Genomic DNA, 26,518 nt, shown 5'->3' with positions numbered 1-26,518 from the left:
AAAAAAGAATTGGGGGTGGGGCCCCCCATACATGTAACTGAGGGATGAAAATTTTTTTTCGATGTACATACCCGTGTGGGGTATCAATGGAAAGGTCTTTTAAAATGATATAAAGTTTTCTAAAAAACATTTTTCTTAAAGTGAACGGTTTTTGAGATATCAGCTCTCAAAGTCGTAAAAAGTATGTCCCCCCCCCTCTATTTTTATAACTACGGGGTATAAAATTCTAAAAAAAATAGAGGTGATGCATGCTAATTAACTCTTTCAACGATTTTTGGTTTGATCAAAGTATCTCTTATAGTTTTTGAGATAGGTTGATTTAACTGTAATTTTGGTTAAGTTATTGGTTTATTATATTTGCTGCTACGGAACCCTTTGTGCGCGAGCCCGACTCGCACTTGGCCGGTTTTTTAAGTGGAGATAGTTGAAGGGATGGAGAGTGACATAGGCTACTTTTTGCCTCTTTCTAACGCGAGCGAAGCCGCGGGCAAAAGCTAGTATTATATATATTAATTACAGGTTGTTATTTGTATTGACATTATAACAGAAGCCACAGATAGATGACCTCACCTCGAGGCCGTGCTAATCTGCCATCAGACGCGACCTTATTACGTCATAGAAGCCCATTATTGATTGTAAAACCGCATGCTGGAAACTGGTTTAAGTGGCAATTTGTAAAAACGTTTTTATACTTAACTAATGTCCACCCACGACTTTTCTTTTATATTCGTTAAAAACTCTTAGTCTCACTTGCACCAACCACTTAACTCAGGGTTAGTGGACTGTCAACTGTCAAATTCCATAAAAAATGGAGGGTCAATCCTCCATTTTCGTTGGGGTTTAAAGTGTTTTCACATTATTCCATAATGCTTAGGTAACTTAACAGTAGATATGGTAGGTATCTTTTGTTTAAGAACAGCACACAGGTTATGTTCAACGGTTGTGTGTCGTTTGTCAATAATTAAGTACATTCAACCTTCACGTTGGCTGAATCACCGACGAGCCATAACACTTAACCACATTACATACATACATAAAATCACGCCTGTACCCCATAAAGGGGTAGGCAGAACGCATGAAACTACTAAAGCTTCAGTGCCACTCTCGGCAAATAAGGGGTTGAAAGAAAACGAAACTGTGACATTGCAGTGACAGGTTGCCAGCCTCTCGCCTACGTCACAATTACAATTTTTGCTACTTAACAATTGTTAATTGATTGAAATTGTAGGGCTAAGGCTTTAATTTGTTTTCGCGCCTTTTTAACCCCCGACGCAAAAACGAAGGGGTGTTATAAGTTTGACGTGTCTGTCTGTTTGTCTGTCTGTCTGTCTGTCTGTGTGTGTGTGTGTCTGTGTGTGGCATCGTAGCTCCCGAACGGATGAACCGATTTTGATTTAGTTTTTTTTGTCTGAAAGCTGAGTTAGTCGGGAGTGTTCTTAGCCATGTTTCATGAAAATCGGTTCACTATGTCGTGGTCGGGTGTTTTTTCAAAATTTTAATTTTGTTGCTAAGATTTGATTGACCGTCTATAATTAAGAATGGTTCTTAAATCGTTCACGTTTTTAATATAGTTTGCTATACTAAGTAGTAATGCGATTTTATACATTTCTAATTTTTATAACTTATTGATTTACTGAGAAAATGTAACGTTGCGTTGTCTTCTGTATACTTAAGTGAAGTAATTTTTAAGCACAATAGTATCTTTTCATCTCTTTTATCCCACGCCGTCCATTCTTCATTTTTCCGTGATTATTATCTATAAATATAAGTAATATAACTACATGTTATAGAACAGTATATTACATGTTTTATGTATGTATAAGTACTGGTTGTTAGTATAAATGGTTTTATTACATACTTTTTGTGATAGTTGGTAGTTTAATTTAATAACATAAATGTAAATATGCATACAAAATTATTCATAATGTACTAAGATTGTCAGTCCCCTGATGATTAACAGTTAGTATTTTGTTTTCCCCTCACTAGCTCGGAAACACGTGTTTTGTCCTTTAATACCAGCGGGTAAAAACGCATTTTATCCACTAGTGGGTAAAGTAATTTGACCTTGAATAAAGTCAAATTAACAGCTTTAAAGTTGATAAAAGTAGGTGAATCTAGTAATAAAGATGATTTACCACCTGTGGAACTACTGGAAGCAGTGATAAACGCATTTTTTGCGTTGTAGTTTCCTCGCTACAGTGAGGGGAAAAGTTTTGTGTTACACTCGGGTGCAAATGTATTTTACTTCTCGTGTGTTAAAAAACTCGCAAGTTCAGGATTCTATTCTCGAACCACTCGCTTCGCTCGTGGTTCAACTATAGAGTCCTTTCACTTGCTCATTTTTCAATTCCACACTCTGCGTTAAAATACAACTTTGCCCCCTTGTATAACAAATAACTATTATCTTGGTGTGGTGAAAAATGTTCTGTTTCTGTGGCAAAGTTTGTTTAACCTCTGTGCCTTGAAACCCTCGCAACACTCAAGATTCCACTTCTCAAACCACGCTCGCGGTTCAATATTGGAATCTTGTTCTTGAATTTGCTTTGTTCGGGTATCAGTATTAGCACGGGCCACGGGCGGTTAATAATAAGTAACTATTATGACTTGTTTACTTAAGACTGTAATGTCAACATTTAATAAAGAAGTAAGATTCAATGTAGCGGATAAACCCATATTAAAATTTTAAATGGGAAAGTGTGTGTGTCTGTTTCTTTGCCCGTCTTTCACGGCAAAACGGAGCGACGAATTGTCGTGATTTTTTAAGTGGAGATAGTTGAAGGGATAGAGAGTGACATAGGCTACTTTTTGTCTCTTTCTAACACGAGCGAAGCCGCGGGGAAAAGCTAGCAGTTTTATAAATCAAATAGATTTATTTATGTCCACTGCCTTATAAGGATCATCCTTTTTTAGAAATGATACTTTTCACTTAAAACTTCACACATAATATTTCGCCAACATACGGTTTCCTTGAACCAAGCGTGGGCGTGTAGGTAACCTTAAATCCTACACGATTCAAGTAAATTCTTTATGGAAGTATCGGTGTTGCAATGTTATTCATTTTACAAGTTTTATATAAGTGGTTATACGTTCATCATCATCCTCCTTGCGTTATCCCGGCATTTGCCGAGGCTCATGGGAGCCTGGGGTCCGCTGTGACAAATAATCCCAAGTATTGGCGTAGGCACTAGTTTTACGAAAGCGACTACCGTCTGACCTTCCAACCCGAAGGGTAACTAGGCCTTATTGGAATTAGTCCGGTTTCCTCACGATGTTTTCCTTCACCGAAAAGCGACTGGCAAATAACAAATGACATTTCGCACATAAGTTCTGAAAAGGTCATTGGTACGAGCCGGGGTTCGAACCCGCGACCTCCGGATTGAATGTCGCACGCTCTTACCGCTAAGCCACCAGCGCTTATATAGAGATAAGTGGTTATCCGGTAACTAACAAGTAACAACTAACAATAAGTATCAAGTAATGTCAAAAGACAAATCAAAAAACAAATGCGGAGACCTTTCTGATTTTGGCTTGGCTGTAGGGTAATTCCTTGTCCAGAGCTTTGGTGTCCCTTTCTAATACATGACACTATCTCTTTCAACTGTTTAGGGTTGTTAAAAATCAGAACTATCTGTGGTTGCATACGTAAAGGGACGTCAAATTGTACTTGTACCAACAGTAATAATTGCTACAAAGCAATGAGAGCCGAAAGGATTCCGACTACTAATAGTTTCCATTTTTTTTATACCACGTCGGTGGCAAACAGGTATACGGCCCACCTGATGGAGAGCGGTCACCGTAACCTATGGACGACTGCAACTCAAGGGGTGTCACATGCGCGTTACCGACCTATTAGAAACATATCGATACCTTTGAATTTCATACATTATACTTTTGTATTTTGGCATACTAGGTTTGAAAATGATAATTTTTTTTGCTAAAGTAAGCATGGTTATACAATTTGCTTGTTTTGACTTTGACACGTTAGATAAGATTATTATTTATATCTTCTACTCAACGGTTCGTAGATAATGACTAACATTTGCATAATAAAATATCTGGTCTGTTTTGGTCAGAATGAATCAAGTACTACTAATTTGGCTATGTGGCATTAATCTAGTGGCATTTAAAGAAGTCGTGAAGGTTGCAAAATTTATAAATTATAATTACGTATATGGACACGTAGTTAGGTCACACCTCGGACACTGGCCATCAAATACAGAGTGTAACAAAAATGGTGGTGATTCGTTTAAGGGCTTACTCAGTATCATATTCTTATCAGGAAAAAGTAGAAGAAAATTTTTTTTTCGCTAAAAAAATTTTCACTTTTGTATGAGCCGGGCCGCGCGAATCGGTCGAATCTCCATACAAAGATAAAAAAATTTTTTGCGAAAAAATTTTTTTATCCTACTTTTTCCTGATGAGAATACGATACTGAATACGCTCTTAAACGGATCACCACCATTTTTGTTACATCCTGTATATGAAAGAGGTACGTTCCTAGCACACAGTCTAAGCTCGTGTAGGTGAACGCGTACTATGCTTGTATGAGTGAAATATGACAGGTCGATTGTTCGCATTTTTGACAGGCGGTAACTGTGAGGTAACCGAGAGGGGGTGGGCGGCACTTGCAGCGGGGAGCGGGAGTGGCCATACTGTACTATAGTACTCTTTATTATACTGTGGTTAGGTATACTGAGGTCAAGTAAAGTTTTTCAATCGACCAGCGTAAAGTCTAAAAAATCCCTTTTTTTCTTTAGTAAAATAAATAAATAAATATTTGAGGACACAGACTGACAGACTCCCACAGTAAGCTCAAAAATACTTGTAAGGCTTGTATTATTACTAGGACTTGTATGTACTCAGACATGTAATGTAATGAAATATTATAGTAGATTAAGTGTCAAAGACTATCCAACACCGAAAAGTCAGCACTTATCTAGTTTAGTCTGTGGTGTCCTAATTGACAGATTAAAGTCGACGAGTAGAAAAATTCAATTTAAGAGCAGGGTACGTAGCCGAATGGCAGAAACGCTCACGAAACGAAACGCTCGTTGATATCTATCTCTATCACTCTTGCGCATTGGCCCGACAGAGCCAGACTACCTTTTGTGGCGTTTCGTTTTCCATTCGGCTACGCCACCAGGGGGGCGATTTTTGAGTCTCACTGTCACTAAAATACCGGTTGAAAACGGTGAATTGCCTATTATTTTCAGTGACAATTTTCTGAATTCGAACGCCGTGAGATTCAAAAATCGGCCCCCTGGGCTCTTGTCGGAGCAGCTTGAAGTTATCTCCACTCTGGTCAATCCGAAGACAGCCTTCTAGTGTCCTGATACGACAGCTCACATGTCATGTTCCTTTACTTGGCTCATTTCTCTTTCATAGTCTTCCGGTCTTCCCCTATCTCTCCTTACAGAAACCAGACACAGGGCAGTACTGCACACTGATTTATTATTAGAGATGGGCCGAATATGGACTTTGCCGAAAACGGATATTCGGCCGAACATTCAGTTACGCCATATTTTTAAAGCGGATGTTAAGATTAAAACTATGAAATGATTGATCATTGATAATGGTTATACGTACAAGTATGTTCTTATGATTTAGTTGATAACTTAAACTTAGTTAAAACAACTCTGAACTCTTCTCAAACTACGGTTGTTTTTACATTATTTTGATGTATTCATTATCTCTTTTTAGTAGTTCCTTAGAAAGCTACTAAAATAGGAGCTTATTATCCAATGGTATACGTAAGATATTCATTAGTTATTTACTTTGTTTATTCGGTAAATATTCGGCAATGCAACCGAATTATTCGGCCGAATACGAACATTGAAAAACTTGCCGAATATGCCGAATACTGAATATTTACCGAATATTCGGCCCATCTCTATTTATTATAAAACTTTTACACGAAGATATCAGTGTGTGACACTCGTTCGACTCAACGTAGGTGTGGCGAGGTTGCGCGCGGGCGGGTCCTTGCCGCGCCGTATCAGGCGCATCCTTACTTGTGAAACAGATGTCTATATCACACGTCTAGTAGTTTAAACGGATAGGAGATAAACTATTTCTTTATGATATTATAGAGATAGATAAAGAAATAGTTTATCTCCTATCAATTTCAATTTCAATTTCAATTTATTTATTCGTTCATCATAGGTACATAACAGATAGGTGGTAACATAGTACTTCATAGAACAGCCATGATGTGCCTTTTGGCGTACGAAATAGTTTCATATAATGTAATTATATATACAATTTTTACAATATTTACATGCGTAATTATATTAGCATATGCATAAATGAATCAAGATTAAATAAATGGTAGAAAATAAATGGAAAATAATTAAAAAGAAAAAAAATGATTTAAAAAATAATAATTATTAAAAAGTATGTCAATTAAATACGGAAATGATTGTGAATAATAAATTAAAATTAATTACATTTAGCATATGTCAATATCATTAAAATAATCATTCACATTATAGTAGGACTTAACGAGTAAAAAATTAAATAATAAAGATTTAAACTTATGTATTGGTGCCGTTTGCCAAGATTCTGGTAGCTTGTTGAATATCTTTGGTGCCATTACTAAAACACTTTTTTTCATCAAAGCTGTTGAAATCGTACCAACCGACAGCACCGGTTTCCGTGGCCGGAGGCTACAAATTCGTTTTTGTTCTTTAAATCTAAAAAATCTTAGGTTAGTCTTCACAAAGACGCAGCATTCGTAGTTATAGAGACATGGAAATGTCAACAGTCCTAGCGAGTCCTACGTAGTCCTATTTATCTTGTATTTAATCTATGATATTATAGAGATAGATAGATTAAATATAAGACCATCCCATACATTAAAATACGACCGCCTAAGAACGCGCATACACTACACCACAGATAGATGGCGCCACAAAAAAAATGCCGTGTTGCCATCGATTATTTGTAAATTGGCGTTAAGTGTCACTTTCGAGACATACATCTATATCAAAAGTGACGCCATACTACAAAAAAATGTCGTACAATGTATCGTAATGTATACATTATTTGCTATATTATTCCCTTTGCCAATTTTGGAAATCTGATGACAGGTCAGTAGCTAGTTCGTTTACCTTGCACATATCCTTTTAAAACCAGCGATCATTGGCCAAGCGCTTAGATAGCCAATCAGCGGAAAACCGATTACTCCAATAAGGAGAATGTCACAACTCAAATAGACATGTTACGACACAAGGCTTGTCTCTTGCGACATAAGAACGGATATTAAATGATAATTTAATAAGAAATAAGAAAGAAACAAATAAGAAATATTATAGGACATTCTTACAAGCTTAATTGAAGGCTTGTGTTGTGGGTACTCAGACAACGATATATATAATATACAAATACTTATATACAAAGCAAACGTCCATGACTCAGGAACAAATATCTGTGCTCGTCACACAAATCAATGCTCTTACCGGGATTCGAATCCAGGACCGCGGCTTAGCAGGCAGGGGAAAATTGGGAAACAAATTTGCTACGTTAAAACAGTCAATGTAATAATTTAGTGAAAACTCATTGAACAGGTTTTAGTATCTCTTAACTGTAACTGGCCAGTTTTACTCTGAACCATAATGAAATTTAATACATACAATTATTGACATGAGTGACATGACAGCTACTGATATACGTCTTGTCAGCAGGGAGAATAGAGGTACTTGTCAGATTAAATTTACATGGTGATTATTTTTAGATGAAAAATTTTTTTTTGTTCGGTAAATGAAAACAAAAAATCATATGAAAAGTTTTTTTAATTACTAGTGGAAGTTAATTGTTTTAATGTTAATTAACGTCCCTTTCCCTTAATATATCCGTGACTAATTTGTTAAGAGGGCTTTCGTGTTAAAAATAGTGAAATCGCAACCGAGCGCTCGATCATACCGTGTGTGGTATCAAATTAAAGGGCTTTGCGAGTAGTTTATAAATATATATCACATTATAGGACTTTTTCTACTTGGTCTAACAAAATATGAGAAAATGTCCAAAAGTGGTAATAATTGTACCAGTGAAGGCTCGTTTTCAAAAAATTGGCAAAAATCAATAATAGCAATTTATAATCACTAAGGCATAACAGCAATTTAAGTAAACGTTGCAGATTAATTTAGTACAAAACTTACTTCGATTTGATGTAGATTTTCAAAGAAATTGTCACTTAATTTTAGGTAATTTCTGAAAAAATTGAATTCGCCTTAGGCTAGTTTACTCTTTTTCAAAAACTTAAAATAAAAATCTAGTCTGAAATGATTGTGGTACAGGATATACGAATTATAAATTTACCCGTTTTAATATTCAAAATTGTCCAAATTTTACAAATAAGATCGACTGATTCAGCTCTATACGTGCGTTTTTCTAAACGTGCATTAGAGAAAAATTCATAATTAATTTAGTGAGTTAGTTTTCAAAAATCCAGTCTTATAAAAATCAAGATAATAAGATGCTCTAACTGGAACTTGAATTAAATAAATCTATTGGATAACAGAAAGTGTAGTATTTCACCGACTAAAACTATCAATTTTACATTCTTTTGACGTTTTTTTTGAAAGCAGCCTTAACACCTTATATATTATTTGACGCGTTGATGTCTTTTCCTTGAATAAAGTTATCGGTATTTGACCTAAATATTATTTGACTAAAACCTAAAACTTACAAACAGTGGGATTTTTAAAAGTATCAAAATGATTGATAGATAGATAGATAGATAAATGATTTATTGTCACAACATGGTCGTTACAATGTATCCTTATGATATATCTTAAAATTATATGTAACCTATACAATACAAGGAAATTTAACTTACAATCTAGGTATTCGTGACAAGTGGAGAGTCTCAGCTACGTGCTGGAGCCTCACCTTCCGGCGTGGTTTCAGCGCTGATTTTCAGCCTGCCCGGGTTGAGGCGGTGACACAAGACGACTACTAAGTACTTACATATTATTTAAAAAAAAAAAACAAGAATGCAAAAATTTAAGTTTTCAATTACCCACTAATTACTTACAAAACCTTAAAAAAAAGATATATTTTTAACATGAAATTAAGTAAATACTTAGATACACTGAATATGGAATTATATTGGTAGGTAGTATTCATAAGTCATTTTGCCTTTTAAGCAACATGGGTTTCAGTTTGTCTTTGAACAATGTTTGGGACATGTTAAGACGAAGAGGTGGAGGTAAGTCATTCCAAATTTTAGCAGCACTGACTTTAAATCCTCCCCTACATCCTTTTGATTTATGACTAGGGATGACTGCTTTATTTAATATTTTGCTGCGTGTATTAAAATGGTGTTGGTCCTTTACCCATGAAAATTTTTTGTACAAATATTCTGGCCTTTTTGTGTGTACAAATTTATGCACAAACGAAGCCAGGTGCAATTCCCGTCGCAGATTCATTTTCAATATTCCCTTCTCATTAAGGTAGGGAGTTATGTGCGCCCTACGTGGAACATTAAAGCAAAACCTTGTGCATGCGTTTTGCACGCGTTGAATAGCTTGAGCAGTTTTACCAAAAATCCTAGGTCCATATACTGTGTCACAATAGTTAAACTGTGAGAGAACTAAGGAATCGGCTAGCAAGACTCGAACTTCTTCAGATAAACATTCTCTGATACCGTATAAAACCTTGAGACGGTAAAAAGCGTTTCGTATCCTTCCGTTTACATGCTCTGTATAACGCAGTTCACTGTCAATAATTAAGCCGAGATTTCTGGCTGAGTGTGACACTTCAAGACGTTGCGCGTTGATTTCTAGACTGGGTTGGAAGTCAATTATTTTCTTAAACTGATGTTTTGTTCCCAAAATAAGATACTTTGTTTTTGTAGGGTTTAAAATAAGATCATTATTAAGTGCCCAGTTATAAATGTTAGCCAAGTCTTCATTTATCATTTCTACAGCTTTGAGAGTATCTTTAGGGTCAAAAGAGAGATAGATCTGGGTATCGTCGGCGTAAAGATGAAATTTACAATATTTAAGACATTTCTGTAGGAGGATTGTGTTCACTCTAAAGCTTAATTTACACGTATAACATTCACTCTTCATTTATAGTCAAGTGCGAGATGTTGCAAACCTCCTACAGTATTACGACATCTATAGATCACAAGTTAATGCTTTTATGAAATCTGACGTATTAATAGATTGTATGACTTTGTACGTCTTTATTATACAGAGTGGGGCCTGTAACAAAGGCGAAGAATTGAACTGTAGGCTATTCTCTTTATACTGATCAACATTTGTTCAGTGACTTTTAAAAATTATGAAGTCTTTAAATTTTTTATTTTTCATACAAAATAAATATTAGCTTCACTGTACGCCATTATTGTTGTCATTGACGTTGTCTGTCACACTTTAGACTTAACAGAATTCGCAATACATTACCTCTTAGAAAAAACTTTCAAGGGTGATAAAAATCAAAATACAAGTTATTTTTAAAAGTCGCCGAACAAATGTTGATCAGTATAAGGAGAATAGCCTAGAGTTCAATTCTTCGCCTTTGTTACAGGCCCCACTCTGTATAGTAATTGACATAATCATACGAGTATATAGTTATGTATGTATAGTCACCATCAGTAATGGATGAGTTGCAGAATAGCACATTACGATACATGTGCTGAAAAGATGGCGATAAATTAAAACACGGCCGAAGAAAGGAGTAGAGAAGATTTTTGTCAATTCAATCTTAACGGCCCAGCCACGACGTTGGTCTAAGCGCGACAGCGGCGAGCGGCAGCCATACGTGTGAATGAAAAGTCCCATCGCTGTGTCTCGCTCCAATGTATGGCCGCCGCTCACCGCTATCGCGCTTAGATCAATGTCGTGGCTGAGCCGTAAAAATAAGAGTTTTTTGCACAAAAAATGGACACGTTTATCAATATTATCATCAATATTTCTTAACACGATACAGGAGGGGGCAATTCTCCATACAAACGCTCTCGACTATTTCCTCCCTGGTTTTTGAATCAGAGCAATGATTTTTTTTCAAAGCAGATTATTAATATTTTTATCTGTGTCTGACCGTTTTGATTTTCTTGATATTCTCATTTTTAAAGACGCTAGAGCCCATTAAAAATTTCCAAAAACGGCTTTATTGATTATGGCGCAAAAAAGGTGTGGTATTCAAAATTGTGAACAATTAGCCAAAAACACTAAACGTTACGATACTTACGATTGATTAAGTATTGAAGGATATAGTCGAGAGCGGAGCCTCGATTTTAAATATTTTTAAAAATATCTTTTAACTGAGTTGTTCTGAATGGATAATTTTTTTTCGATAGATCTAGTTCATAACATTAGTATATTTAACTAATCTACCGAAATTGAAAGGGGGCTCTTTTCCATTTTAACATTTTCGCTCCTGTATCGTCTTAAGTACCTATTTGCTTACCTAAATATATATGATTGCCTGCACAACACAAGTCTCCTAAACTTATCGTGGGTATTAATATATTTGTGTAAATAGAACTTTTTAGTATACCGGGTGAAACAAAATTGGTAATATAAAATAATATTTTCTGGATCTACTCATGACTACAGCCAACTTTTACTATGGGACCATCTTCGAAAACATCACTTCAAAATCTACATCTTCATACAAATTATGAACCCAACTTTTGATATGATTCATTATTATGTACCCATTTCTCCATACTAATTCCTTGCAAATTTGCATACATATTAATGAACTCGATACCAGAATTTACACATTTTTTTGCCGAATTCGATATAAGTCCCATAGTAAAAGTTGATCGTAATCGTAAAGTTGACGACCGGTCTGGCGCAGTCGGTAGTGACCCTGCCTGCTGCGCCGCGGTCCCGGGTTCGAATCCCGGTAAGGGCATTTATTTGTGTGATGAGCACAGATATTTGTTCCTGAGTCATGGATGTTTTCTATGTATATAAGTATTTATATATTATATATATCGTTGCTGAGTACCCACAACACAAGCCTTCTTGAGCTTACCGTGGGCCTCAATCAATCTATGTAAGAATGTCCTATAATATTTATTTATATTTATATTTAATCATGAATAGATCTAGAAAATATTATTTTGTATTACCAATTTTGTTTCACCCGGTATTTTCCAATGAAAATTCATACTCCCAAAGGACATTAAATCCTTGCGAAGGCGGAACCTGTATAACCAGATGTTTACATCACTGATTAACCGGCAGTTAATCGACACGCTAATGTTAATGTAAGCCAAGCGAGTGAGAGTACACAAACACTTAGAATTCTTAGATTGCACAATTGTACTCCATTCTAATTAACACAGGTCAAATTATATTCTACTAGCGTTTTCCCGCGGCTTCGCTTGCGTTAGAAAGAGACAAAAAGTAGCCTATGTCACTCTCCATCCCTTCAACTATCTCCACCTAAAAAATCACGTCACGTCGACAAACAAACAGACACACACACTTTCCCATTTATAATATTAGTATGGATAACTGGTGACCGAAGAGCTGGCGACTTCCTCGCACAACGTATCAGCATTGTGATACAGCGAGGAAATGTCGCCAGTATCCTTGGTACAATGCCTCAAGGGCCTATTTTAGACATTAGCTAGCTTTTAAGTCTAGTCTGTAGTGAATAGAATTGTATTTGATTATTATTTTGTAAAGTGTATTGTAATGAATAAAATGGGTGTTATATGAAAAGTGTGCCGGAATGAACTCTGGTAAGACTTCGGACTTTTGTAGTACAAGGTCCTCTTGCTATACTAATCTAACACTGTGGGTTTCATAGAGTGGATGTGAATGATAATGCCAAAATATCAATTCATGCAAATACAATTTATCGGAACTAAAAATCTAGAGGCCGATTACATGGGCTCAAGGCCGGTTAAACTTAAGGTCTAGCCGCTTATGGTCTACACGCGCGGTGTTGTACGATAGACGACTACGCGTATCTTTGGCCAAAGAAAACGGGGGGAAAATGTTTGTGCACTCACGAACTCGTGGTCTCGTCGTTTGCAGCGCCGGTACCGTCAGGGTACGGGCGGAACGTCGGTGGCAGAGCTTTGCCCGTCAAGTTTTACTCAGCTAAGCAAAACCGAGGGCGACGAGCTCACTGTAGTTCAGGTCGCGAGTGTGACCCGTGAAGTCCTTAGCTTGGCCGGCGGCGGAACAGGCGCCGCGCGACTCACAGCCCGGGTCCGGGAGCTGTAGCTTGCGGAGAAGGACGCCAGCGCTATCAGCGCATCGTTCGGCGAATGATGGGGGGGGACGTGTAAAGCACCTTGAGGTCGCCGGCGCTACCGTTACGGCAGCGCTCGGCATACAGCCCACGTCCCGTCAGCTGTACTCTACGGTGGGGACTCGGGAGCCTCGCGGGCTTTCAACACACTGCACGCACGCACACTTCACACGCGATATACGTTTTCTTAGTTTACCAACACAAGAACTACGCCTGGCAGCATGTCAAGGCGCAATCAGCCGCCTGCGGCGGCGGCGGGGACCGGATCAGAAATTAATCAACGGAGCGCGCGTGTTCCCGTATTCGATCCTGTGCTCATCTGTCAAAACCGTCAGCTGAACCGACCCACGAAAATCTGCGTTCCGTTTGTTCGGTCCGCTCTCAATATCAGACTCAATCCTATTAAAAAACCTTGAATAAATTAAACTTCAAACCGTATCGACATTATTTATACTATTTAATAATAGTTATTACCACACGGGATTTAATAGCAATTCTTAACAAATCTTTGACCTTTTTCTATTTGTGTCTCCCCTCCGAACTACGTGAAACGAAACGCACCAACTTTTTCTATTTGTCAAATTCTGACTTATTTCTACCGTACATTCTCTAACCTATTTCAAGTAACCAATATCTAATTACTTTTTTGGAAATACCGAAGGATGTGGGATGTGATCGGATTTACTAAATTCTACGTTAAAAAAGAAAGATTTTGGTGTACGCAAAGTCTAGTTCTGTTTTGTAATTACTGTGTACCAAGTCCTAGAAGTTTGACTTAGCCTAGTGTTTATATCGCGGCATATCTAAAGTTCAGGGCTTTTATATGGCCTAAAGGAATGCAAAATTAGGAGTTCAGAAGGTAAGCCACGATTTTATATGGGCGTTAAGCTTCGGTGTATGTTTTCTGTGGAAAAAAACGGCATCGAAAACCGATGGTGATATTGAGGTTAATTTTCATATAAAATGTATGTAGTATCACTACAGTATCCCCCTTCTCGGCAAAAAGGGAGAGTACCACTCGACCGAAACAGCCGGGGTAACCGTGAAAAAAAATAAGAGATATAGATCCAATCAACATTTTTTTTTTAAATAATTATTATGCACTTATGTTACTTACTATTGTCGCTTGGACTATAATTCCTATTTCTACGTTTTATAGCTAATTTCTTAACTAGTATTGTTTCCTATTCTAAGTGTTTGAAATCATAGTGGCGTCCCACTATGGTTTCTGGAATTGTAACCTAAGGTTTTATCTATAGTTCGTTAAAGATTTTTTTTTAATTAAATAGTTTAATTACTATGACTATAATTACTTATAGCATACCTACTTAATACAAGCTACCTTAAGCTTCTATGGCTGTACAACATTTAAGTGCCAAGTACTTTGACTAGAGTCACTTGTTGTGAGTTCACCATATTCATTAATTATTTCAATACGACTATATTCTATTTTACCATCTAGCATGCTGTATTATATACATGCTTAGACCTACTGTCCTAGTATTTTAAAATAACTTGGTAACTATTTGTTACTTGTTATTTACAACTCTAAATTACTTAGATAGTGGAGGCTTATTCATATCTCACACTTCTAGTTCAAATAGTTAAGTTTTGCCTTGAGGCTTGCAATATATTGAGAAAAAAAACTTAGTATTCGTTTTTTCTCCCAAAGTATTGAGTTTTAGTCCATGACTTTGTACTACCCTAAGCGCTTAAGGTGTACAGTTATGTAAGAAATTGGTTTTAATGGGAACGTTCCAAAAAAAAATTTTTTTTGACTTGTGTTGTCAAAATTAGTATGTGATCACATAAAAAGTGTGTTCTATGAACACTAAAAAGAATCTTGGCAACTATGGCCAAGGAAGTATGGATCCCTTTTAAAAAAATGTGGGTTTTTATAATAACTTTACCCAAATAATAATATTTGTAACTAATTCGAGCTTACACCTTGTAGCAACTTCAGGTCATGTAACGAATTTGGAATGCATCTAATGGAATGCATGCCATTCGTCAATAGCTCACGACCTTTTTTCAACAAAATGGTGTAGGTATACCTCGTTACAATATTAATTACAATACTATTCAATAATAGCTAGGTAGGAGTGTATGTCGACTCCGCCTATAGTTGTCAATCCGTGACAAAAAATCAGAGACGTCCGAGTCACCTGAAAGCTTTAAGTACCAGGACCGCAGATGGTCCTCTTTTAAGACGTGAACAATGCGTTCATTATTTTCCCTAATATCTCTAATGGGAGTAGAAAACTTCCCTGTCAAATCCAGGTTTGCTCGGCGAACAAGTTCAGGTGCCCCCAATGTGGGCATTGAGGGTTGAGGATTGTCTGATGTGGATGGGCCGGGCGGGTGGGCTTCTGCATGAGCAGGACCCCGCGGTCGCGTGTTGACATATGAGGGGATCGGAGACTTATTGTCTCTTGTATTTACTTCTTGATAGTCTTCGACGTCCGACATGTTGCCAAAGACGTGGGTCCACCTGAGTCAGGTCTAGCAATAAATAAATCAATGACACTTCTGTGATTACAGAAAATGTGAAACAAAATATAAATGCACTCTTAAAGTGAGAGTGAGAAATAATAAGTGGCTGGTGCTATGCTATTCATTCATAGCGCAGCCTAAAAAATTATAATAATAAATAAACTTGCTAGCCTGTTACAAGTGGACTCACAAATTAATTAATAAATTTATTCTATTGTCATATTTAGTGACTGATTAAGATTCAGGTAAAAAATGTGGCCCACAAAATTTCAAATTTATTAAATTTAAATTTTTAAGAAATAATACACTATGAAATCCACAGGGTAATAAAGTATTAAATTGTTTCGGGCGCCATATTGTAGTGAATGGGATTGGGGCCCGCTGCAGATTTCATAGGGTGGAGGTAAATAATAGAGCCAAAGATGTCAATACGTGCAAATAATATTTAGCGGAACTAAAAACCTAAAGAAACGCGCTACAACTAGGAACTAGGGATATTGTAGTATATAGAATGGTATTTGATTATTATTTTGTAAAATGTATTGTGATGAATAAAATGGGTGTTATATGAAAAGTGTGCCGGGATGAACTCTGGTAAGGCTTCGGACTTTTGTAGTACAAGGTCCTCTTGCTATATTAATCTAACACTGTGGGTTTCATAGGGTTGATGTGAATAATAATGCCAAAATATCAATTCATGCAAATATAATTTATCGGGACTAAAAATCTAGAGGCCGATTACATGGGCTCAAGGCCGGTTAAACTTAAAGTCTAGCCGCTTATGGTCTACGCGCGCGGTGTTGTACGATAGACGACTACGCGTATCTTTGGCCAAAGAAAACGAGGGGAAAATGTTTGTGCACTCACGAACTCGTGGTCTCGTCGTTTGCAGCGCCGGTACCGTCAGGGTACGGGCGGAACGTCGGTGGTGGCGGTGGGCGACGAGCTCGCTGTAGTTCAGGTCGCGAGTGTGACCCGTGAAGTCCTTAGCTTGGTCGGCGGCGGGACAGGCGCCGCGCGACTCACAGCCCGGGTCCGGGAGCTGTAGCTTGCGGAGAAAGACGCCAGCGCTATCAGCGCATCGTTGACGCGCCCGCGCCAAAGGCGCCGGTCAGACGACGCCGGCAAATGATGGGGGGGGGACGTGTGAAACACCTCGAGGTCGCCGGCGCTACCTTACAGCAGCGCTCGGCATACAGCCCACGCCCCCGCCAGCTGTACTCTACGGTGGAGACTCGGAAGCCGCGCGGGCTTTCAACACACTGCACGCACGCTCACTTTACACTCGATATACGTTTTCTTAGTTTACCAACACAAGGACTACGCCTGGCAGCATGTCAAGGCGCAATCAGCCGCCTGCGGCGGCGGCGGGGACCGGATCAGAAATTAATTAACGGAGCGCGCGTGTTCCCGTATTCGATCCTGTGCTCATCTGTCAAAACTGTCAACTGAACCAACCCACGAAAATCTGCGTTCCGTTTGTTCGGTCCGCTCTCCATATCAGACTCAATCCTATTAAAAAACCTTGAATAAATTAAACTTCAAACCGTATCGACATTATTTATACTATTTAATAATAGTTATCACCACACGGGATTTAATAGCAATTCTTAACAAATCTTTGACCTTTTTCTATTTGTGTCTCCCCTCCGAACTACGTGAAACGAAACGCACCAACTTTTTCTATTTGTCAAATTCTGACTTATTTCTACCGTACATTCTCTAACCTATTTCATGTAACCAATATCTAATTACTTTTTTGGAAATACCAAAAGATATGGGATGTGATCGGATTTACTAAATTCTACGTTACAAAAGGAACATTTTGGTGTGCGCAAAGTCTAGTTCTGTTTTGTAATTACTGTGTACCAAGTCCTAGAAGTTTGACTTAGCCTAGTGTTTATATCGCGGCATATCTAAAGTTCAGGGCTTCTATATGGCCTAAATGAATGCAAAATTAGGAGTTCAGAAGGTAAGCCACGATTTTATATGGGCATTAAGCTTCGGTGTATGTTTTCTGTGGAAAAAAACGGCATCGAAAACCGATGGTGATATTGAGGTTAATTTTCATATAAAATGTATGTAGTATCACTACAGTATCCCCCTTCTCGGCAAAAAGGGAGAGTACCACTCGACCGAAACAGCCGGGGCAACCGTGAAAAAAATAAGGAATATAGATCCAATCAACAATTATTTTTTCTTTGAATAATTATCATGCACTTATGCTACTTACTATTGTCGCTTGGACTATAATTCCTATTTCTACGTTTTATAGCTAATTTCTTAACTAGTATAGTTTCCTATTCTAAGTGTTTGAAATCATAGTGGCGTCCCACTATGGTTTCTGAAATTTTAACCTAAGGTTTTATCTATAGTTCGTTAAAGATTTTTTTTAATTAAATAGTTTAATTACTATGACTATAATTAATTATAGTGTACTTAATACAAGATATCTTAAACTTATATGGCTGTACAACATTTAAGTGCCAAGTACTTTGACTAGAGTCACTTGTTGTAAGTTCACCATATTCATTCATTATTTCAATACGACTATATTCTATTTTAACATCTAGCATGCTGTATTATATACATGCTTAAACCTACAGTCCTAGTATTTTAAAATAACTTGGTAACTATTTATTACTTGTTATTTACAACTTTAAATTATTTAGATAGTGGAGGCTTATTCATATCTCACACTTCTAGTTCAAATAGTTAAGTTTTGCCTTGAGGCTTGCAATATATTGAGAAAAAAAACTTAGTATTCGTTTTTTCTCCCAAAGTATTGAGCTTTAGTCCATGACTTTGTACTACCCTAAGCGCTTAAGGTGTACAGTTATGTAAGAAATTGGTTTTAATGGGAACGTTCCAAAAAAAAATTTTTTGACTTGTGTTGTCAAAATTAGTATGTGATCACATAAAAAGTGTGTTCTATGAACACTAAAAAAATCTTGGCAACTATGGCCAAGGAAGTATGGATCCCTTTTAAAAAAATGTGGGTTTTTAACTTTACCCAAAAAAAAAATTACCAAAATATTTGCAACTAATTCGAGCTTACACCTTGTAGCAACTTCCCCTATAACCCCTATAGGGGAACTAGGGATACGCGTAGTCGTCTATCGTACAACACCGCGCGTGTAGACCATAAGCGGCTAAACTTAAGGTCTAGCCGCTTATGGTCTACACGCGCGGTGTTGTACGATAGACGACTACGCGTATCTTTGGCCAAAGAAAACGGGGGGAAAATGTTTGTGCACTCACGAACTCGTGGTCTCGTCGTTTGCAGCGCCGGTACCGTCAGGGTACGGGCGGAACGTCGGTGGCAGAGCTTTGCCCGTCAAGTTTTACTCAGCTAAGCAAAACCGAGGGCGACGAGCTCACTGTAGTTCAGGTCGCGAGTGTGACCCGTGAAGTCCTTAGCTTGGCCGGCGGCGGAACAGGCGCCGCGCGACTCACAGCCCGGGTCCGGGAGCTGTAGCTTGCGGAGAAGGACGCCAGCGCTATCAGCGCATCGTTGACGCGCCCGCGCCAAAGGCGCCGGTCAGACGACGCCGGCGAATGATGGGGGGGGACGTGTAAAGCACCTTGAGGTCGCCGGCGCTACCGTTACGGCAGCGCTCGGCATACAGCCCACGTCCCGTCAGCTGTACTCTACGGTGGGGACTCGGGAGCCTCGCGGGCTTTCAACACACTGCACGCACGCACACTTCACACGCGATATACGTTTTCTTAGTTTACCAACACAAGAACTACGCCTGGCAGCATGTCAAGGCGCAATCAGCCGCCTGCGGCGGCGGCGGGGACCGGATCAGAAATTAATCAACGGAGCGCGCGTGTTCCCGTATTCGATCCTGTGCTCATCTGTCAAAACCGTCAGCTGAACCGACCCACGAAAATCTGCGTTCCGTTTGTTCGGTCCGCTCTCCATATCAGACTCAATCCTATTAAAAAACCTTGAATAAATTAAACTTCAAACCGTATCGACATTATTTATACTATTTAATAATAGTTATTACCACACGGGATTTAATAGCAATTCTTAACAAATCTTTGACCTTTTTCTATTTGTGTCTCCCCTCCGAACTACGTGAAACGAAACGCACCAACTTTTTCTATTTGTCAAATTCTGACTTATTTCTACCGTACATTCTCTAACCTATTTCAAGTAACCAATATCTAATTACTTTTTTGGAAATACCGAAGGATGTGGGATGTGATCGGATTTACTAAATTCTACGTTAAAAAAGAAAGATTTTGGTGTACGCAAAGTCTAGTTCTGTTTTGTAATTACTGTGTACCAAGTCCTAGAAGTTTGACTTAGCCTAGTGTTTATATCGCGGCATATCTAAAGTTCAGGGCTTTTATATGGCCTAAAGGAATGCAAAATTAGGAGTTCAGAAGGTAAGCCACGATTTTATATGGGCGTTAAGCTTCGGTGTATGTTTTCTGTGGAAAAAAACGGCATCGAAAACCGATGGTGATATTGAGGTTAATTTTCATATAAAATGTATGTAGTATCACTACAAGTCTTAGTTTCTTATATAATTATGTAAATATGTTCATGTAAATAAAGAGGTTTTTTTAAGTATGGATTGAGATTATTTCAACTTATGCTATCTTAAAGTAGTCACACTACTATATATATAAATTAAAACCAAAATAAATTACACATATATGAAATAAAAAGTGACCAAGGTCTCCAGTGCCTGAGGCTGGAATCGAACTAGCGTACTCTGCAATCGCGGCAAATGCCTGTTTATCCGCTCGGCCACCCAGGTCACAGTTGCTGAGGTCGAAATTATCTCTCATATGAATAATCTATACTAGGACTCGTAGCGCCCTCTGTTTTAATGAATTTATTTCGGTTTTAATGCACAATTGTACGTTTGCATGTTTACTGAATAAGTGCATTTTCACGTTATCCGATCCGATGTCGGACCGATATCCCATGTATTTACGCCGCCATCTTTGATTTTTTCTTTGATTTTTTCCTTTGAAACTCTTCCTACATCAGATATCGGATCGGATAATGTGAAAACGCACTAACAGTGTGGGCCAGCGATAAATTATCTATTCGTTTCGAACTATTTTGTTAATTAGTGCTTATGACACTCCTTGTGATGCAGGCGTCCGTAGGTTACGGTGACCGCTTTACTTCAGGCGGACTGTATGCCTGTTTGCCACCGACGTGGTATTTTCTTTAATAAAATGTTGAAATTTTTTTTTAATAATATCACTACTACTCTTATATCAACATTCTCTGCCATAGCAAAGAAGATCGAGTATTATAGAGAGTTACTGTCAAAGTAAAATGTGTAATCACAGTGCATAGACTGCCATCTCTCGACACAAGCTTAAAACTTTTGAACCTCAGTTTTGACAATTTGGTCCATATTCTTAGCTTGATATGTTATAAAATGTCAAGTATTAATATTAGCGCCATCTAGCCGAGCGTCCTCCAAAGGTGTATCGCCATCTAGGTCACCGTACTATTTTCTGCATGGTTTTGAGGTACGTTTTTTTCTTAGACTTTAGCTGTCTATATGGATTATGGAGTTACATATATTATGTCTTTGGCCATAGTCATACACCGGATTTAATCACGTCATGCCAATAATCTACACAACAAAACATAGCCATAAGACGTATAGATCTACGCGTATAATTATTATGAAGCTATGAAGGTGAGTCTATTCATTCGCGGTGATCTCACGAAGGTCGCTTCACAAGGTAGGTGGAGTTTGTGTGTTTGTATCAGATTTGTTAAGTTGTGTTGCTTTAGTATCACATGTTTGTGATTTTTAGAATACTTAAATAATTATATTTAGGACCGGTTTTTCAATCGCCAGATAAATATATCTATCAGATAAAGTTATCACTATCCTTTTCATCACACTTAATTTCCTTAATTAAGTTTATTTAGACACTCAAAATAACATTAGCACCGGCGAGACTGTCTAAGAAGACCAGACCAGAGGTTTCTTTAGGACCAGGGTGGCTAGCCGAATGGCACAATCGCTCACGAAACGCTCACGAAACGAAGCGCTAGTATATATCTATCTCTATCGCGCTTGCGTATTGGCGCGACAGAGCCAGCGGCGTATCGCTTTCGTTTGGCGTCGGAGAAATGCCATTCGGCTACGGGGCCAGAGGTTGGCGCAGGTGAGCCATTTTCCTACCACTATAGAAAAACATTTCCTACTACAAAAATATGCTGTCAGACATGTCAAATTATGTCAAATTGATATAAAAAAATAGCTCTCTCCGCCGACCTCCCAACAACAGAGCCCAACTGGGGTAGTACCTCCGCCTTACAGAAGACCGCAGCCAAATAGCACTAGACCCTACTCATAGTGTTGTGTTCCTGCCGGTGAGTAAGGCTGCCAGAGCTCAACGAGGGTGAGGTGCTGATTACGGGAGGACTTACGGAACTAACTTGTTGCGTCTATTGTCCTTTGAGTCGTCGGCAACCCGAACCCTCCTTAGAACTTGTACACTCCTTTTTGCTGTGTACTTAACACAGCAAAAGGGAATGTACAAGTTTCTAATGGGGTGGCAACGCGCATGTGACACTGTTTGAGTTGCAGGCGTCCATATGTTACGGTGACCGCTTTACATCAGGCGGGCCGTATGCTTGTTTGCCACCGACGTAGTATAAAAAAATAAAAAACCTCCGCATAAGACGATTCTATCACAGTGGCCAAACAAATGTTTACATGAATGAACTCCTAGTTTTATAACTGAGTTAAGACCACAAGTCTGTAGCAACACTCAAGAATAACCTTAAAAAACTATGGCTTTCCGACACTTATTTTTTTTTTAATCGGATTGTTTTTTTTTGTTTTTTTGTTTTCTCTTTTTCTTTTTCTTTAATTTTTATCTATTCTTTAAATTGTCGTCTTGCTTTGTGGTTCGAATTAATATCCATATACTTTTTGGTCTAATAAGTACCAATATAAATATATATTTTATGAGTATTTGTTTATTTATTATTATATATGTATATATTGGTGTATTAATGTAATTGTATATGTATATATTTGTAACCATGTGTATACAAAATTTTGCATTTAATTCTTTTAGTGGTTGTACATTTTTAAATTGGTCACTCATCGTTAATTCGCTTCTACTCATTTCCTCAAAGGTTGACTGGAAGAGATCCCATTAAGGGATAAGTCCGCCTACATCGTATATTACTGACTCTGTAACTGTGTCTCTTTTGTTTCCTTTATGTACAATAAAGCTTATACATACATACATACAAATCCTAGTGGACAATCACCTATTTCTCAGATACCTATCTATCTCAGTGAAGGCGACTATAGTTCCGTCTATGACGTAACTCTGTGGGCGGAGCCTTGACTCGTTTGTGACTACGGCTTGTACAGATTATAGGTTTTATACATACCCGCAATATACATACATACAACTTACAATCACGCCTGTATCCCATAAAGGGGTAGGCAGAGCACATGAAACTACTAAAGCTTCAGTGCCACTCTTGGCAAATAAGGGGTTGAAAGAAACCGAAACTGTGACATTGCAGTGAGGTTGCCAGCCTCTCGCCTACGCCACAATTCAACCCGCAATATAGTTATTTCTTTTGGTACATGCAGAAATAGATTAAATATAAGAAGATCATACCACCCCATACATTAAAATGCGACCGCCTAAGAACGCACATACACTACACCACACATAGATGGCGCTACAAAAAATGCCTTGTTGCCATCGATTATTTGTAGATTGGCGTTAAGTGTCTTTTTTGAGCCATAATTTTATGTCAAAAGTGACATCTGCAAAAATCGAAACTGCTAGACATTGTTTTGTGGCGCCATCTATGTGTGGTGTAGTGTATGCGGTTGCGGTTACGTAACCAACATAATGTGATAAGTTGATAAGTATTATTGTTGGTAATTCTTAAACCGGCGGAAATATTAACTGAATAATATACATTGTTTTAGACAATTTAAACTATTATCTGACAGTTGACCTCACATAAGATATAAAAGTGCTATTATATAAGTATCAAGTTACTATAATATCAAGATTTAGTAGAATAATTTAGAATAATTATTAGAAATTTTAATGGTTTGCAGTTAGTTTTATGACAAAAGACAAATAATAACTACAGATTATAAGGCCGTTTTCACATTATCCGATCCGATATCGGATGTCGGACGTATTTCAATAGAAAAAATCCAAGATGGCGTCTGTAATGTATGGGATATCGGTCCGACATCCGATATCGGATCGGATAATGTGAAAACGCACTAAGCCGGTTTAAGTCCAACAACCAATAGAATTATTTATCCTCTGTCAAATATCCGCTTTATCACAGCTTCTTTCTTCAGCATCTTTCGGCTCGATTCAAAGTTTAAAATTCGCGAAATATTACATTTATCTACGATATGGATTGGATATGTCAAAAGTGTTTTCGATACCGCCGTATTCGAACCAAATCGTATCGTATATCGTGTATATTTAAAAAAAGTATGTTGAAATTCGAATTTAGCTTGGTAGTAACTTAATATCGAAATAAGCTCTATAGTTTCTGAATTTATCAATGAGCTTTACAAGTCTACATAATAGTCTCTACTCCAAAAGAATGTTAAATGTATGTACCTGTAAAACTTCATAATACTCATAAAGTGTGAGCCCACGCTATAAATATGGCTCTACATTCTTCCTGCTATAATTTATGGTCTCTACATATTTCTTACTTTATTACTTCAGTACTCTACGTCGTTAAATGCATTTAAAATATACTTAGAGGTATAATTATTATATTTATGCACCTTGCAAACATAAGAATATAAAGTCAAAACGTTTTTAAAGTTTTGAGTATTTTTTATTTTTTCTTGTCGTTGCACAAAATATATGCACTTTAGACATTTGTGTCTACCCACGTCAAAAGGTTCCTTATTATAGATAGGTACTTCATGTGAAAAAGAGTCCTTATGGTAATGAAAAGGACCTGAAGACCTTGAAACATAAGGAAGGACCCTTTAGTAGCGGAAAACCACACTTATTTTCCTTTATAGATCCTTCTATAGGTACGATCAAAACCCCAAATATATATATTGTGTAATGAAAGAGTTAAAATTACCAAATAAATAAACTACCAATATTAATTTAGTTCCGAATAAGCCAGTTTCTGAATCAATTTTGACTCACAATCTCTATTAAACGCATCAAAACATTAACAAAGCCTTAAAACACCTTTGTGCTCAAGGGTCTGTCAAAACAATTCTATCTCGCCATCTTAAAAAAAATCAACCACAGACAATTAATACCAATAAGCCCATTAAAATACTCCAAAGGTCAACTTACCTTTTAAAAACTTATTTTAATCCTTAAACACTTTAAAACTGAACTTTACACTATACACATAAGATCCACATTTCAATTCACTTGGTCATAACAAAAAAAGTTTACATCCTTGGACTGGCCATATGCTTTTATTCTCGCGCGATTTAAAAAGTATAAATTCTAAATTTGAATTTGGGGAGTATTCTGGAATTCGCGCGTTCGATTTTGGTTGTTTTAGTTTAGTTTTAAAAGCGTTTCGTTGTCGGGTTTCGTTGCGATGGGCATCGCGGCCGCGCGATCGGTTGTCGGGGTGATACTGTGCGTGAGAGTCGGTGTTGCCAGAGGCGGGGTAAAATTGTGGGGGAAATTTAATCGTATTTGGTCGTATGGTGGTAGAGTGTGTAGTTCTTATTGTTCTCCATCTGTCTATTAGATGAAGTAGAAAGGGTATCTAAATAGAATGATTGGCTTGTTAAGGTTAGTGATATCTAAAAAGTCGAAATATCTCTAGATAGCAAGTACTCTAACAATAGGATTTACATTATATGTAAGCTTGATATATGTTTGAAAATATTTTTTTTTTCATTCAGTAAATAATTTCAAATATTCAGGATCTTTAAGTATTCATCTTCATTGCCATATTTATATGCCCATATAAAAGAAATATAGCCATAGGAATTTAATAAACAATCTAATTTAATAAAAAAAATTGTCATTGACAGATTATTTAATACAAAGATACAAGTAAGAAAGAGACAAACTGGGACGTTTCGCCAGATATCACACAAAAACTGAGCCAGTTTAACAGAATTGTCACATAGAGTTAAAGTTATCAAGCCCATAAAGTTCGTTTGTCCCTTTCCGATGTATTGGCTTGATAGAAAAGGACAAACGAACTTTATCGGCTTGATAACTTAGTACGTTTATGAATAAGGGAGTAACTATGTAAAATTTAAATTAAAGGTAATTGTAATTTTTTAATGTATATCTCATTTTAATTTTATGTGGCATTGTTATTCAAGAACTGATTTTTTCCCCCGGAATTTCACGTAATTTCCCTAAAGCTGGCAACACTGCAGGCGCCATCTATCGAAGGCAGCGGCGGTGAACGATTCTTACGACTCGCCTTTACTGCGAGCGGGCTAGCATGGTGTCTCTTTCCTTCCTGTTTGGACCTTGGGTGTTTGGGTTGACAGCTTTATGTGACGAATATTAAAAAACCGGCCAAGAGCGTGTCGGGCCACGCTCAGTGTAGGGATCCGTAGTTTTTCGTATTTTTCTCAAAAACTACTGAACCTATCAAGTTCAAAACAATTTTCCTAGAAAGTCTTTATAAAGTTCTACTTTTGTGATTTTTTTCATATTTTTTAAACATATGGTTCAAAAGTAAGAGGGGGGGGGGACGCACTTTTTTCCTTTAGGAGCGATTATTTCCGAAAATATTAATATTATCAAAAAACAATCTTAGTAAACCTTTATTCATTTTTAA

The 26,518-nt window shown here is 37.5% G+C and overlaps 1 protein-coding gene across 2 annotated transcripts in view; it reads right to left on the bottom strand.

Moving 5' to 3' along the window:
* LOC125238573 (cuticlin-4) overlaps positions 1-25,344 on the bottom strand; it is a 98,218-nt gene extending 72,874 nt beyond the window's left edge. For both annotated transcript variants that reach the window (XM_048145913.1, XM_048145912.1), the window contains exon 1: positions 25,051-25,344. The gene's annotated coding sequence lies outside the window, so the exon portion shown is untranslated. The remainder of the gene's footprint in view (positions 1-25,050) is intronic.
* Positions 25,345-26,518: the final 1,174 nt, after the last annotated feature.

This window comes from Leguminivora glycinivorella, chromosome 24, assembly GCF_023078275.1.
Source record: "Leguminivora glycinivorella isolate SPB_JAAS2020 chromosome 24, LegGlyc_1.1, whole genome shotgun sequence".
Classification (NCBI taxonomy): domain Eukaryota; kingdom Metazoa; phylum Arthropoda; class Insecta; order Lepidoptera; family Tortricidae; genus Leguminivora; species Leguminivora glycinivorella.
This window is presented reverse-complemented; position numbering and strand designations above follow the sequence as displayed.